A 16,806-nucleotide genomic window follows, 5' to 3' on the forward strand; every position below is an offset into this window, starting at 1 on the left:
TGCTCTAAAGCTCTCACATTTGTAGAAATACAGCATGTGTTTCCACGTCCAGCGAAGGAGCCTTCGGAAAGCTGATAAATGGAACTTTGGCCAGCCTTGAACTACATTCAGCTATTACCAGCTACAAGTCAGAGAGGAAAGAGATTTAATTTTTCCTACCACCTGTTTGATTGCACAATAAAACTACTACACCGAAGCAGTCCCCTTTGAAATAGTCACCGTACGATCCACGTAAATTTTATGTGTAGTAGTTTAAACATTCTCAAATAAACCGCTTTGACTTATATGGGGACACCCTTTTAACAGCATATTTTAACAATCCACGTATTCAATACGTACTTGGAAGCACGCTTACTACCGGTCAATTAACATGGAACAAAAACTGGATCATAAAGTAAGTCTCTGGGAATTAGGAGTGGAAAATACAGACGGAGAAGAGACTGGGAAACTGAAACTAAACATCCTAAACCTCATTTTGTTTTCGGTCAGACACAAGCCATTCACCTCACCCAGGACGTTATTACACTAGTTTTCCCCACAATTAAACAAAAAGCAAAAACAAACAAAAAGAAAAGGAAAAAAAAAAGCTAGCAACCCTTCTGACAGCACATATGTACAATGTACGTTCCGCTGACAGCTACGAGAAGCACGGCAGCAACAGGAAGCTTTCTGCTGTATGCTACACGCATACAGAAAATATGATCTCACTTCTTCTCACTCGCAAGGCGTTTGTGTAATACTTTAGTTAGGGGAGGAAAGGGGAAGGGTTGCTTCGAAGGGCCGGTTTTGCCAAACAGATGGAGGAGGAGGGTAAGAGAGCCTAGGCCGTGTGCTCGATCACCGGAGGGTAACCTAAGCATGTTATTGCCCCCCTGGGACAGCTGGCACTGAAGTCACCCCGGTCAAAACCCCTCCAACGGCAGCAGAGCATAATAAAGTGTAAGTCATTCCTCCTGCACGAGGACGGGTGCACGAACCGGCTGGCAACAAATCATGCTCTGAGAAAAGGCACAAATGGAGAGGGCTCCCTCACAGGCACACACGTACGCTCACGCGCAGAGATAAGGAAGCAAAATGTTACCACTAGCTGTAAAAACGCCGTGGTTTGCGCACGAACACCGGTCTCCTATCTTGATGAAGTGTGTATTTTAAAAATATGCAAATCCTATGCATGCACGTGTACCTATTAACCACTTCTTCCAAGGGTGAAAGGCTGCCTGTAAAAACACATGAAAAGTGAAGGGTTTGTGGAGGCACCGGAAGATGACGATGTATTTCTGAATTAGGTTTTAAAACTTCATTTTGCAGCTACCTGAAGTTAAGACAAAGCTGCCTTTAGGCGTCTGAAACTAGTCAGACCTGCTGTAGCAGTTGCACAGTCTGCTTCAAATATGCCCTCCACGCTCCTTTCAACCTCCACCCCAACATATATCCGCATAGTTTGCCTCCAATCATGGGTGGTTCTTTCTATAGCACAGTTCGCTCAGCCTTATTGCCTGCCTGGCACGCCAGGAGCTTTTCAAAGACTGATGTTACAGGCCTCGGTACGAAAAAGCTTGGAAACTGCAAAGGGAGGAGTTGGTAATTGTCACGTTTCCACTGAAGGCGAGCGCGGCTCAAACAGCTCAGGGGGTTCTGGGGAGGTCGAAGATCTGGGATCGAGAGAAGAGTTTTTTTCATTACAGATCATCCAAGCAAGTTTTCGGGTGAGTTTAGATCTTTCCACCAACTCAGGGTTCCTTTGAAAAAGGAACTTCTTTCTTCTGTTACTTCCATGTACCGCCCAGTTTTAAAAATAACATTAAAGAAAACAACCCACTTTTGCACTTTTCTCTTTTGTGTTCATAACATAGTAGAATACAATTTTATTCAAACTTCCCTGGAAGCAGAAGCTGCCAGATGAAATCAAATATGTCTTACTGGTGTGAAAGCAATGGAAACAAGCTTTGGCTCCCAGTAATTACACGGACTGAGATTCATGTCATTCAACGCCACTTAAAACTCAATTCCAATGTGTTATTAACGAGACGTTCCTCGTTAAGCCCACTGCTCATCAAAACACCGACCAGGTCATACAGACTGGGAACTTGGGGCGTTGTAGGGCAACCCTACAGTTATGTACCATGCAGGGCAGAGGACCGAATCCGGCCCTGTGTTTGGACAAGTGATGGCTCGAACTTGCACCCAGGGGACACTGAGCACGGCTATGACACACAGCAGCAGCCTGGCCCCTCTGATGTGGCAGTGGCCGCTGTCTCACTTGCCCCAGATGAGGCCTGGTCCTCAACGGAGCGAAGGCATGAAAGGCTAAAACTTGCTCTCTGGTGGCTCCCTGGCTCCGTAAGTCTTTTCCAGCTACCTTGCTCCTCGCCACAACTTGACGCCTTTTCTGAAGCCCGTCGGCGCCATACCCTCACGCTGCTCTGTGTCCCCAGAGATGGTCCCGGCTCTCCCTCGAGAACGCCCCTCGAAGCAACTCTTCCCCAGCCAGGAATTCCCCTTCGAGCTGGAGGAATCTCCCGGCCGCTGGTCGAGCATGGGAGCCTTCACAGCTCCTCCCGGTCGCTGTGCGCTGACACAGAGCATCTGACACACTCGGCCAGGCGAACGGCGCCGCGCGGTTTCTATTCTGCACAGTGACACACCGTCTCGTCCCCGCATGGTTAGCAGGGAGGGCAGGGACCCCACTGCGCTCGGTGCGGCACCAATGCGGGACGTGCAGGCTTATTTCTTCCACAAAGCTGCTGCAATCTCCCAGCCACGTTTGCTTTGAACTTTGTTTTTGCTCGACTTCAGTGCACCCAACGGCAAAGTTAGCGCTGCATTTACAGGGCTGCCTTTCCCCGCTTGCGTTAAACAGTCAGCATTGTTATTTTATTTTTTTTGAGTGTTTGCACTGGTAATGCTGAACAAACCGAAAAACCTGAAGCCTCTGCTATAGCAAACACAAAAACTGACTTTGTTTATAAAAGAATTAAAGAACTAACACATGTTGGAGGGTCTCTCTCCACTTACAGAAAGCAGGCACTTCTTCATGACAGCACAGTGTTTCTGACTGGCAGAAGTTTGGACGTAAAACAAGCGGCAGAAAACACGCAATGCTGGGCCCCCAGAGAAAGTCGGCACTGTTCTGGGATTGGCAAATTCGACTTCCTTCAAACTATTAATTAGCAAGAGATTCATCCACACTCGAGGCCCGTGCGCACTGCCAACCTGCTTCCATTTAAACTGGACCTTGCTCCCTCCTCGGGTACACTCGTGATCTTTGGACTCGGTAGCTGAGAGCTGCTGTTTCTGGCACTGATTTGTGCGTGTGCGCCTGCTCCGGCGCTGCTGCAACTGGAGCTGCCTCCTCCTGCGCCGCTCGCACGTAGAGAGCTGGCTCGGAAGAAGGTGTATCCCTGCTATCCAGACCTTATAAAAAGTAGATTACCAGAAAACTACTTACACTTTCAGAGCGCTGCGTTCTCCCCGCTTGACAGATTACACTTTAAGATGTTACATAAAAGCAAAAATGGTCACAAGTATTTTGGATCACCTGTCTGGCGTTAGCGCTCTCGGAGATGAACTGTGCCAGGAGTGTTTTACATCAGTGTGAAAAAAGTCAGAGTTCCTGAAAGGATTTTTTTTTTCCCCTATGAATTATTTATTGGAAAAATAAAAGCAGCTTGTGTAAATGATGGCAAAATCCTCCAAACTAGATACCGCATAAGATCTGTTGTACTTCATGGAAGCTAAAAAAAAATTGGAATATGAAATTTGAGGGTTTCCTTGATAGTAGTACATTATCTCAAACTCCTTGATGCCTCTCAGGCAGCCAATTCGAATGCCTGGATTATTTATATCATTATTTCTACCAAAACACTGAGAGAAACAGTGGCATTACTTCATCTTTCCCATTAAAAAAAAATAGCAGGTGTACAAAGGAATACAATTACATTTCTTAATAAATCAGCACCTACAGACGTATTTAATGTTCTTAAAGACTGCTTCATCTACAGACAAAACCTGAAGTACCTACGGCTAGCAAGTTTCTTTTTGTTTGTTTTTAATCAGCTTCAGAGAGAAAGAAATCAGCTCGACACAAAAAATCAAAGTGCTGTTTTAATATGCACAAAGTCTAGCTTCATTCGTTAGCAGTCCAATCCAGTTCCTGCCGAAAAGGAGTGGGCGGTTTTTGCTACCAACTTAAATGGAAGTAGGATCAGTCACGAAAGGAGGAAAACCTACAGCTGTGCTGTTAGGTGCTGCGGTGTGTGCCTGGACAATGGAAGTGCCCCCTAGGACCAGCTCTCATATACCTGCCTGGCAGCACAAAGTGATAGCCTCCTGCTATCTCCACCACCACCACTGGCTTGCTATGTTAAATCACATTCAAAGGATACCACCTTAAAAAAAAAAAAAAGCGTGCGTTTTAACTTCAGGCAGGAAAGGCTACTTCAAACTTACCCTGCCTAATCAACTGCTTAATTTCTAAGGCAATATGTGTATAAGCTACAGCAACTTCACAATTCGTTTCTACAGTTTGCTTTACCATGTGACAGCTTCCCGTGCACTTCAGAAGAAACTGAGGAGCCTTCAAAAAAAAATGTAGTACCCTGTGAGAAGCCCACGAGACTTAGCACCAACACATCTGGATAGAGCATTTTACGCAGGTGAATCCCTACAAACCTGAAGAAAAAGACAGGAGCTGCCTCTTCAGCTCACACGGGCAGAAACCGTGTGCCGCGCTTGAGACACACAGGCATAAAACTGATGTTAGGGGGCAGCCAAGCCCTCTCCCACCATTGTTTGAGCAATAACACGTTCCACGGCGGCCAAATCCAGCACCCACTGACGGCAGTGAGAGCCACCCTGCTGACTTCACCGGGCACCAGCTGAAAAAGCCTGGACTTCCCTGATCCCGAGAGCTTTGGGCTTGCCTGAACGCAGGCTGCCGCACGAGACAGCTCTGACGTGCTGTGCTGCCGGCCGGCAAAGGGGTTAGCAGCCCCCCGAGACGGAGGTGAAATGGGCAGATTTGTTTAATTTTATGCACGCGGCTGACCGACAACTGTGAGTTCGCCACCGAAGGTCCCAGAGGGATGGCACACGAACCTCTCCGTAGATTTCCAACTAAAGTGTCCCAGGGTTTTCCAGCTGTGCTTGACTTAGTGCAAGACATGACAGCGGGTAACCGCACTCCAATTTTTGTGCTTAAAGAAAGCTTATCTCCCCAGATCCTGACACATCTTCCCGGCTCCTGACACACCGACACGAGCAAGGCAGCGAATGCCCTGAACGAGAGAGAGGGGCACTGCAAATGAAGATTTGCTTCCCAGGGCTGGAGTCCCACTCGAGGCGCAGCGTTTCCACCACCGTTTCGCAAAGACGAACAACCCCTGCCCGCTGAAGTCCCCCCCCCACCCCAGCCCCCAATTTCTCCTCCCTGGCTCAAGGAGAAGCCCCACTAATCCCCAGTCCTAACACCAGCCCCGGGAGGGGTCCAGCCAGCGGGCCGGCCGTGCCCAGCCATATGTCAGCCCTCGTCCTGCGCACCCAAAATACCCCCCAGGCCCTTCGGCTCGCCTTGCCACCACGCCACCAACTTCGGGGGAACCCCAAAACCCCTCTCTCTTCTCAGGAAATCGGAGGGCGGCTGGGTCGTGATGGCTCAAACGGCTCCCCCAGTGTTCACAGTGGGGTTTCCTCCACTGTGGGGACTTTTGGGGGGCCAGCCCCGACCCAAAGTAAGCCCTCCACCAGCACCTGCTTGGGCTGGGGGTGCCGCGCATCGCCCAGGGAAAAGGGGTGGGAAGCAGGTTTTAAGGACAACTCCAGCCCTTTTGGGCTCACCTGCCCCCCCCCCCCCCAGGCTGTGGGGCCCCCAGCAGGGGGAATAGGGCCATTGACCAGCCCAGCGCCCCGAGCCCCCCCCCCGGCCCCACTCACCACATGCAGCTCCCCCTGGGAACTAAAGCCTGGGGGGGTCGGCACCTCTCGCCCTCAGAGCAGCTCCATCTGTCGCTCCCGCGCCGGCTGGGAGGAGGAGGAGGAGGAGAAGAAGGAGGAGGAGGAGGAGGAGGAGGAGGAGGAGGCAGCGTGAGGATTTAAGCCTCCGCTCCGGCCCGGCGGCTGCGCTCACGCAGCATTATACAATGGAGGAGGAGGAGGAGGAGGAGGAGGAGGAGGAGGAGGAGGAGGAGGAGGAGGAGGCGGGAGCAGCCCCGGCTCCAGCACTTGCCGCCAGCACTGACGCCAGGGGCGGCTCTGGCGAGCTCCTCGCCCTCCGGCCCGCGGCAAAGCCCCGCCTCGGTCCGGCCTTCCTCCCCCTTCCTCCTCCTCCTCCTCCTCCCCCGGCCCGGCGGCCCCGGGCGGCAGCGGGCCCCGCTCCGGGACAAAGGCGGTCGCCAAGCGCCGACCGCAAGAATGCCAAATATCCCGGGTGGCCCCGGGGGGGCCGCTGCCTGGCCGCCCCCGTCCCCCCTGCCTCAGCCGGGGGCTTTACCTGAGGGGCACGGCGGTGTCCCCCCTCCCCGGGGCCGGAGTTGGGCTGTGAGGGGCTGGCGGGGCGCTCCCCTGAGGGAAAGGCGGGAGCTGGGCCCTCAGAGAGGGGTCGGTGGTTGTTTGGTTCCCTCAAAGCTGCGTTGGTTCCCTCAAATTTGGGTGTGTTCCCTCAAATTTGGGTGGGCTCCCCCAAGGGCTCGAGATCCCAGGAGCCGCAGCTCCAATGCCTCAGGGTCCCGGCGCCATCTCGGGTGGTTGCGTCCCACTGCGGCGCCTGTACCCGGGGCCAATAAAGCTTTAAGAGCAGCCATAAAGGTGATTATTAGTCATTAAGAGCACGACGTGTATAGGTATTGCGCTCCGAACGTCCTGTAATGATTTGTGATCAATCAGGCTGGCGGTCTGCTTGGAAATCAAGTTCCCTTTCCAACCTGAAAACCGAAAAGAAGAATGGTACCTGGAAATTGCACGTTGAAAACCCACAAAGGACAGGAAAAAAAAATAATGGAGTGAACCTGCCAAAAACAGAAGGGTGATTTTACGGATTCTTAAAATTAGACCTGAAAAGCCACCCATCTAATTGGGGCTTAAAACACCAAGACTGGTATTCCGCTCTGCTGAAGCCATTAGAAGGGGAGGAAAGCATCAGACTGAGAAGCACCGTCGCCAGGCCTGGTGACACCTTTCCTCCTCCGCCTGCGTTTTCAGCCCTCCGTTTGAGGAAATCCAAGCGCTGTCATCCTCTGACTGCCGTGCAGAGGTAGCCCTGAGGCAGGTTTGCGAAGCCATTCCCGAGCCGTTTACTGAATTTTGTCACTGATAAGTGACTTGTGAATGGATCACGAGGCGGCAGAAATTAAAACCTGAATCTCCCCTGGCTGGATGCTTTCTTGCAGACAGGGAAAATTTGGTGCTCGAGCTCAGGAAAACAAGGCTCTTCTTGAAATTACAGCCGTCATAATAAAAATCAGTAAATGAAAGGAAAAGCTTCATTTGCTTTAGGGCCTGACTGGTACCTGTCTGGTGAGCTTCAGTCTTTTCAAAAGCCAGCCAGAATATTTGGACATTTTCAACTTTGTTGGTTTTTTAAAAGCCAAATCCACCAAATTTCAGAGCCACATTCTTCCCTCCTTTACACTGGTGCAGAAGGGGGACAGCTCCAGTGATGTCTGAGTCTCCCCAAGCATATTCAAGAGCAGAATAAAGCCTCCTGTAGCTACAGCACTGTAAATCCCAACCCCTTTGCTTACTAATTGAAACACAGATTTTTCTTCTCCACCCTTACATTCAAGAAGGCCACGACGCGTGTCGCCAGCAGGTCACACAACAGCTGCTGTCACCCCTCCAGCACCCAGTGGGCAATTCCTTTCATGCAGGCACAGCAAGTTCTGAAACAGGCTGCATATATATAAGTATTTATATTATTTTGGAGCAGTTCTGGCAGCCCAATTTCTTAGCTCCACCAGTGGAAACCTTTGCTTCAGGGGGGTTGCTCTGGACTCATAGCATGGCAGGATCTGGCCCCGTGTAATCGCGCCGGGGATGCATCCAGCCAAGCAGTGCCTGCCTTCTGGAGCTCAAAGTCCACGGCAGGCTTACAGTCCCTGTTCCTGGGTGTGTGCACGCTATCGCTAGGAGTATAGGCATAACCACAAACATTTGCTAAATAAGAGCTGGGCTCCACTCTGATATCCATGGCCCCAGTCTTGCCTTTTTATATTCGGCAGCAAAAGGCCTGAGCCTCTGGTGTATGAGTTTTGACCACTCCTGACTTTGTTAGGTTGCTCCAATTTTACACTAGCATAAGAGAAAACTCACTGCCCCTCCTGTTTCCTACTGTAACTCCCCTGGGCCTTTCTTGGCAGGAGTTTATAGTCACGCTATAACTCAGATTGTTCCTCTGAACACAACGAGCACAGCCTGCATCCACACTCAGAAACACTCTCAGATGAGCATAGGTCATGACATGAATCGATACGAGTGGAGTTCCTGCCCACACTTTGCACTGCTCAGGCCCTGCCGTGCCAGGACGAGGTTAGGCGACACAGAGCGAATGATCCCGCTGCCGATCACGTCTCACGTTGCCTGGAGTGTGATTTAATGAGGCCTTGCTGGCCAGGAAGCTCAGCTCCGCAGCCCCGGAGCAATCTGACCAGAAGGTGTCTGCGAGGCCCCAGCGCAGTTTGCCCAAACATGTTGGTAAGTGCAGAAACAGCCCGCGACCGAGCCACGAACGCTGGGCAGGGAAGTGAGTTGGCAGAGGCTTCCAGAAACCACAGGAGCAGGGGGAAAAGTCTCTGTGCTTGTGAGGAGCAGCCCATCGAGCTGCTCGCGCAAGAGGATGACACGCTAGAAGAGAAGGAACTGTGTTTTTCGATAGAGTTACTGACCTGAAGTGGGCCACAGGCACAGTCTAAACGCAGCCGTCTTTGAGCAAGGATGGACAAAGTTTGCCTGAACGAGGCCAGGCCTCCTTTAGAACATTCAAAAACCCTCCTGTATTAAAAAGAAATCCATTAACAAACAGAAATCAAAGATTGGGAGGGGGAAACAGACACCAGGCTTCTTAGGGCAATTCATTAGAAATATTACAGACTGCCAGGTAATCTCTGGCTATCAACATCTGTGCCAATTGGGAAACAGTGGCAACCTTTGGTGTGCTGAAACATCGGCATCCCTCAAATTTTGCCAAAAAAACACACAGTGAATTGTTTCCTCTGTTTCTAAGCACATCCTTGGCCCTTTTAATTGCTATACATGTTAATGCTGAGACTTCACCAGGTAAATGTAAGAACAAAACACCTTCTTCATTCTCTCCCTGGATATCTTTGCATTAGCACACACAGGAGCTGACAGACAAACACGTAATATTGCCCTGAGAGCAGACAACTTTTTGCAGAGTCAGACCCTGCCAGCACCAATAACCTGGGAAAAGCTAACCCAAGGGCCTGCCTGTAGCCAAGGATGCTCATCCTACCAGAGCAGTGCTCCCCACCAAGCGACGCAGGTCTCACGGGTAAGAAGCAAGCATGCCACAAGCAAAGGCACGAATTAAATGTGATTAAACGCCGCCAAGCCTCAAGACACCTCCCTTCAGGCAGCTCAGGGGTCAACACTGGCCTTCTCGAAGGGGCTGTGGGCCGGCAACAGCAACAGCCCCGGAGCAGCAAGGAGCGACGCTCAGCAGCAGCCCCTCGACCGAAGCACCACCAGTTTCCTCAGGCAAGGTTCAGCTACAAATAAAAGCAAGCACCTCAAAAAAAAAACAAACCCACAAAATTTGGGGTGCTGCATTACTGCAGCCTGCATCTGTGCATTACCAGGGAGCTGCACCTGTGAAAAGCTGGGCTGCCCTGCTTTAGATTTCAATTGGCTTTTATTTTTTCCTGCTGGCGCAACTCATCCGCTGTGACGAGGCTGCCATGCACATCCCAAGGCACAGAGGAATCAGCTGAAACAGAAGGAAGGAACGCTCCCCCTTCTCACTCCCATTTTAGCTTTTCTTTTCTTTTTTTATTATTTTTCTGCTTTAGTTCATGTTTTTCATCTCTAATGTTTCTGTGGCAGTAGGAGAAACGTCGTTCCCTAGAATGCATAATATGCTTAATTATCATTCTCTGTTAGTTCTCTAGGAAAAAAAAACTACAGGGGAAATCAGTTTAATTAATGAGTATGACCAAATGCAGCCTTAGTTCTAATGCAGTATCATATATTATATGTCCAATTGGGCAGTTGGTCTTACTTAGGTAAAATGAGCAGAGATGCAAAAACCATGGAGCTCGTGAATCAATATTCTGAGTGCAACTAACCTCCTTCGTATACTTATTCTGAGCCTTTCTGCAGACTTCGATGCCAACGTCTGTTCCCAAATACGCTTTTTGGCTTCAAGTGCTGCAGGATCAGGCCCACGGAATCCAGTAACATACAGCTGTTGCTGGGCAGTGCCAAGGGTTGTGCCACATGCTAAATTCGTTAAGCAATAATTAAAAAAAAAAAAACAAACTTAACTGAGGTAGTTATACCTGGTAGAAATCCCCCGTGTGTGTCAAGGACAAGTGTGGCAAGGTTTCATCTGAAAGTGAGACTTGGTGATTTAGATGCTTTTCAGAAGGGCTACTCTTCACGTATTAAATTATTAAGGAAATATTATGGAACAGGATTATCAGGAAAGAAAAAAAACACAGCGTGCATTAGCTGGCTTAGTCAGAGGAGGTTTTGCTGCATTCCTCATGCACTGAGATGACTCCCTCCCTCTGTAATTCCCTGTGCACTCCCAGTGCTCTGGAGACTGCTGGTGTGCATCATCCTCGCTCCAGCTGAAACACGCTGTCCTCTGACGGAAGTTCGCGCTGCCTACCGTTGCTGGGTCCACGCACATCTTTCTGCTTTTCATAAACATCCTCGTTCCTTCCCAAATCCCATTCAGGCTGCATCACCTGCGAGATGTGCTTCGTTTTTGACCCAGGCCAGACTGTTCACACCAAAGCTGGCTGTGCTGCACAAAGGCTCCTAACGCAGGCTCGGCTTTTCACTCATTCTTCTCAAGACACAGTGGTCTGTGCTTCACATTGAGTTAAGTTTTAAACAATTCGCAGCTACAAAATGCTGCATTTACTTTTCTTTCCCTTTTAGTGCTCGCCCTGCAGCCTCTATCAAAAGCACAAGCCATTCTTTTCTGGAACACTTGGTTACTTTTTCTGAAGAGAGGCTACGCTGATATTCTGATGCTCCTCTAATACTGGAGCCAGTGTGTTAAGAGAAAAAAAATCTGCCGAGAGAACTGAAGGCTCTGTTTTACAACCGAGAAGGGAATACTTTAAATAAAGGAAAAAAAAATGAAGAAACAGTGGGGAAAAATACAGAGAGATGGCCAGTCCTCAGGCCTAATTAACCACTGGTGTAAACAGATGTCACTGCAATCAAGCCAGAAGTCTCAGGCCACCCACTAGTCTCCAGCACAATCCCGACCTGATCCTGAAAACCTTAACGAGATGCGGCTGTCGAAGATGAGAGCCACACGCGCGCTTCAGAACAAAGGTTGCCACCGTCTCACTTCCACCAACAGACAACCTGCTCCCCGCTCACTAAAGGAGTGCAACTCCACCGACCTGGCTCGGCGCACGTGCTGCACACCGCGGCCCTTTTCCGAAGCCGAGCTGCTCCAACAGAGCTCTGCATGGAGCTGTGCGTTTCTGGATCGCAGATGCATACCGCTCTCTTCTTAACTACATCTGAAACCTGGAAGAAGCCTGTCTGCATAGGCGCATTGGAATATGTTTAGCACTGCTCGAGCCTGCTGAAATGCCGAAGGCTTGATAGACCAAACGGGGCCGCCAGCAGGGTGATGAGCGGCTTGGAGACGTGGAGGTTCCTGCTCAGAAGTGTGGTGTTAAAGAATTGTACAGCAGTATTGGGGTGTTTGAGGCTGGGATGGCACACACAAAATGGTGTCGTGGCTACGGTGTTGATGTAGGATTGCAATGTTACATAGCACTTAAATCTATGTCACCGTAGTATGGTATGTTCATGCTCAGATGCATTACTGGGGGAAAATAAACTATTTCAGCCCTTATTTACATGAAAACATGAGTTAGTACTCTGACATCCAAATGAATGCACCCACCTCTAGCTGCTTCTGCTGGCGAGAATACAACCTGTGCAGCATATTAAACTCCTACACCATTCAGGGGGCTTGGGCGGTTCGTTTCAGACTAGTTTCTGCAGCTTCTTAGAGCCACTAGATTCAGGCAATACCTCTACCAAGTGAGACGAAGGGATTCTTGAGGTAATCCGAACTTGCAACAGTAAATCCTTCCTCCAGCCATCCCAGGTGCAAAACTCTTTACAGACGACGTTAATCTGAAGTCCTTTCAGGCAGACTGTTTGCTGGGGGTCTAATTTTAGGCAAGCAGTGAGTGACCTGCACAACTTCTTTAAGAAAAAACCCCAAGCCCCAATAAAACAGAAGTTGAATCTGCAGGGCCAAATTTAGAAGAGAAATAGAGGAGCTGACAAAAAAACCTAGCACAAGAACATCAAATGTAGCATAAACTCCCACTGCCATTCTGTTCCACTACAAATAAATGAAGATCATATAGAACTGAACTCATTGAGTCAGTGCAGTGAACGTACAAGTCTTTCAGTTTTAACCCTTCACAAAATGTGTGAATTCGTTAATTATGTGCAAAGAAAGGATTAAAAAAAAGAGTGAATGAGCATATCGGATGCTTTTACTGCTGACGACTGTGGTAATGATTCATTTTCCCTCTCTACGTTCCCTCGTGCTAGCACGGCTAAGAGTCAGCAAAAGCCCGTACTGTATGTGCAGGTAAACAGACCGTGGGTGAAGCACTCATTTCTCAGCCTTACCCTAAAACCACCCCTATAACGGTGAGAAATGTATTTTGGCTTACCGAAGAAAAAGGGAACTGTACATGTTCATTTACATTCTCCCCTAACCTTTTTTATGCTCTCACTTTGAAGGAAGCTGATCGTTTACAGCGGCCATTAGACAAAGGCTAAAAGAGGTTTACACCTAATTAGTATTCCCAAACAAAGCTACATTAAAGCCTTGCAAACCCACCCAGCATTTAGGATCTACCATCAGGACAAAGAAAGAAGCTGAGGATCCACAATTTATCACCATGGACCACCTTGCCCACCCTTTCACACCTCTCTCTCCCTCCCACAGTGACTTCGGGGAGGTAATGTCCTTAAAATCTGGCTCTGATTTTAGAGGGGTGAGGCAGCTCCCCTGTCTGGTCACCCCCATCTCTCTCCTACCGCGGTGTTTGCAGGAAAAAAATGAGATATGCTGTGGGCAGGGCGGCACAGAGCTAGAAAAGCAAGTGTTGCATGTGGCATACTGCTCCCCGAAGCCCACAGTGTCTGAGCCAGGCATAAGCAGCTCTCTCAAACAGCAATAATTCTGCCTTTTCATCGTTTAGCTCTGGGGGGGAGCAAAGCGGAGGTATAATGGGGGAAATTGCTAAGGGAAACAAGCAGGCCCAAGAAACCAGGGGAAGAGCTGCATCCCCGTCCGTGCTGATGCTGCCCAGCCCAGGCTGTTCTCTGGTCTCACTTCTGGACAGAAAATACCACGAGGAATATCAGTGAGGCTCTCCCTGCTTCTTCACCCAACCAGGGACTTTCCCAGCGCACAGGGATGGGCAGAAGGCTCCCAAATCTCTCTCCCTTACAGAACGATTCCCTGCAGGCACCCAGCTTTACACACCAGCCTCTAGCAGTTTTGTTTGCAGGAGGCAAGATGTGAACTGCTGTCAGGGCGCAGGCCAGCCATCGCTCTTGTCCCACAGCTTGCCCACAAGAGCGGGCGGCGGGCAGGCACTTCGCAGAAAGGGGCCAGCCTCGTTGCAAGAGCTGAGCAGAAATTGCCACCCTTTGTGAGAGACTTTGTGAGCAGCCAGGTCCAGGAGGGATGAATGTCCATCTGCTCTCATGCCCCAGGGCATTTGCTAATCATCCACACCCAGGGGACATTCCTAGCGTGATTCCTGCTAAGAAAAAGTCAGTAGCCTCAGTTCCTTTGCTTGCCTACCTACACCTATAATCCAATATTGGTAACCTTCAGGTTAAGTCTTTTCTTTTTTTTCAACCTCTTCTGCTAACTTTCCTCAGCTGGATGTTCAGCCCATGCCATAAGAGCAAAAGAAGTTAAGCATATGTCAAAGCGCTGATAATTTGACTCAACACATGTACACAAATACTATTCCCATGCAGGTCAGCAGCCAGAAACCTCTTTTTGCTGGCAGCACTCTTCAAAGGAAACCCTTTCTCATCTGAGCAGCTGGGAAAGTGCAAGTGCTGCACTCCTACCCTGGTTGTGGGGTCCGTCAAAAAGAGTGGCCCCCACAAAATGCCGCTGCATTACTCTTACCTGGAAGAAAGGAGACCGGGCATTTGACGGGTTTGTTTGGGTTTTAAAACCAGGACAACCTAAAACAAGCCACGTTTGTTAACAAAACATTGCCTTCCATGAGATGTTCAGGTGAAAGACCTCGGACTCCCAGCATATTTTTGCTAGCTGTCACGGCTGATGTGGGCGAAGTAATGAGGAGAAAATGCATTTGTTGTTTTGAACTTCTTATTTTATTTAGCAAAGATTCACCTTAAATTAATGGAAGTGAGGAGATCTTGAAATATGCCTTAGCAAGTTTTAATCACACTTTTTCTTTTCGCGAGCTAGCCGTCATTCAGTAGCTAGGTGGTTCTAAATAAAGAACTCTAGTCAACAACAGGAAATAACTCCCACAGAAAAAAAAAAGGGCAGAATACAAACTCTCAGCAACTCTTGTACATAGCTCACAACGGCCTTTTGTTCCTTGCACATTAAGTCTAAAATCTTTACTTTTCAGAACATGTTCTTGCTCTAAGTAATTAAAAGCTTGTTCTTGTTGCAAGTATGGATCCCTTCCTTGCCTTTCTCCCAGAAGGGTCACATCTAAGAGTCAGAAAATCACAAGCTATTCCCGTTTCATTAAAGAAGGACGTTCTAGGAAAGCCACACAATGACCAGGATTTTCAAAAGTTACTGATGGAGGTTTTTTTCTGTGTTTTTTTTTTTTCCCCCCTTTTTTTTTTTGGTGCAGGGGGGAGGTGCAGTGCTGTGTCCTCAGCTGGAGACAGTTTACATGCTTCTTAACGTTCAGAAACCACTTTGTGTTCAGAAACTACAGAGCACCTGGTCTGTGGGGAGGGGGATAAAGAAGAAGCCACACAGCTCTAGCTGCTTTTTTAAAACTCAAGCCAGTGTCTAGAATCATCAGCTTTTAAATTACACAAGATGTCACGGGCCAGTGCCTGCAGACACTACCGGCAATGACCACCTGCCTCCTCCTGCACGCAGCCTTCCCAAATTCAGCAGAAGAGCCTGGCACCAGGGTCTGAGCCTGCTGTAAAACAAGAGCCACAGGCGGCAACACGCAGGAAGCACAGGCTATGCTTTGTAGAGGAAGCATTTTCAAACACGACCCCAGGATTTCTGGAGTTTCTACACCAGATTAACCCACCTGGGCTGACGGGTTACAGCTGCCTTCACTGCACACGCTAGGACAACAGCTTTCCCACTGAAACCCTATCCAGGATGGGTTCAGGCAGAAGGGTGACTAGGATGAAAAGCTTTAAGGAGATACCGGAAAGCAGGCTGGGGACAAAAACCTGGAAGAGAATGTAAACCTCCAAGAAGCAACGAGAGACTTCGCCATACTAGCACTGGATGGATGAGAAACTAAGGGAACATACCCAGGAGAAGAGGGGAGGGGGAAAAAAAGCAACACGAGTTTGTTCTGGTTAAACTTCAGGCTATGAAGTAGTATCTCAAGCTGCTCTAAGAGGAGCCTGCCTAGCTTGCAGTGCCCACAATACCTATACAAACAGCTCTATTTCTTGTGATAGAGTACTCAGGGAAAACAGCTTTAACAATCTGTTGGTTGATGTTGTTTTTTGTTGGTTTTTTTTTTTTTAATTCCTTAAAAGTTTTCATTTGTGGTATGGTGCTGTCAACAGCCAAGCTCTTCCATTAGGTGTCATTTGGGAACACATTACACTCCTCCCATGGCTTCCAGTTTATGCTGAGCAAAGACGATCTCAGGCTTCACGAAGGGGGATAAATTCCCCTCTCCATCCTCCAAGAAATGTGAACTGCAATGCTTCTTGGAAAGGTAAGATTGTCCCCTTGGCGGAGGAGTACAGCTCCAAAACATGCATAATGCTTACTGCAGACTGGGGCCAGATTCTGCCACCTGTATGAGTGCTCAGCAGACACACTTCAAAAACAGCAGAAACGGGAGGAGACAGTCCATACAGAACTAGCAACCTCAGACCCAAGACAGAAGCACCTGGCAATCTGATCTATAGTCCACTTGCTTCCTGGAGAAGTAAGAGGGCTAGTGAAAGCAAATGCAGACTGCAGGACTAAGCACAACGTACAGAAATGCACAAACGAAACGTGGGACAGAATACACCGCGTTACTCCATCTGGCTTCAAAAAAACTGTGGTATTTGGGTGGCGGGGTGGGGGATTTTAAGATGGTTGCTGTTTGCTAGCTGGCATGGACTGGCTCCTGCAGAAGGTGGAAGAGCTTCTTGAGGAACACTGCTATCATTTGTGGGGTCTTCTGGAGTAAGAACACATACATACCAGATTCTAGAGGCCAGTTTATTCGAGCAACTCTCCATCAAATCACCTGCCATGGCTGTGTCCCATCAGAACCTAACTGCAAAACCAATTTCCAGGTTAGAGATGAGCCCTGTTCAAATTACACAGCTGCAAGCATCGAGGTTACAGCTCCAGAGTGGCTT

The 16,806-nt window shown here is 49.0% G+C and overlaps 1 protein-coding gene across 2 annotated transcripts in view; it reads right to left on the reverse strand.

Moving 5' to 3' along the window:
* SERTAD2 (SERTA domain containing 2) overlaps positions 1–16,806 on the reverse strand; it is an 81,138-nt gene that overhangs the window by 15,252 nt on the left and 49,080 nt on the right. The window contains exon 1 of one of the 2 annotated variants that reach the window (XM_066993392.1): positions 5,932–6,146. The exons of the other annotated variant lie outside the window; for it this stretch is intronic. The gene's annotated coding sequence lies outside the window, so the exon portion shown is untranslated. Of the gene's footprint in view, positions 1–5,931; positions 6,147–16,806 lie in introns of those variants that run through there. 2 annotated transcript variants of the gene reach the window in all.

The sequence above is a fragment of the Anser cygnoides genome, chromosome 3, assembly GCF_040182565.1.
Source record: "Anser cygnoides isolate HZ-2024a breed goose chromosome 3, Taihu_goose_T2T_genome, whole genome shotgun sequence".
NCBI classification, from domain to species: domain Eukaryota; kingdom Metazoa; phylum Chordata; class Aves; order Anseriformes; family Anatidae; genus Anser; species Anser cygnoides.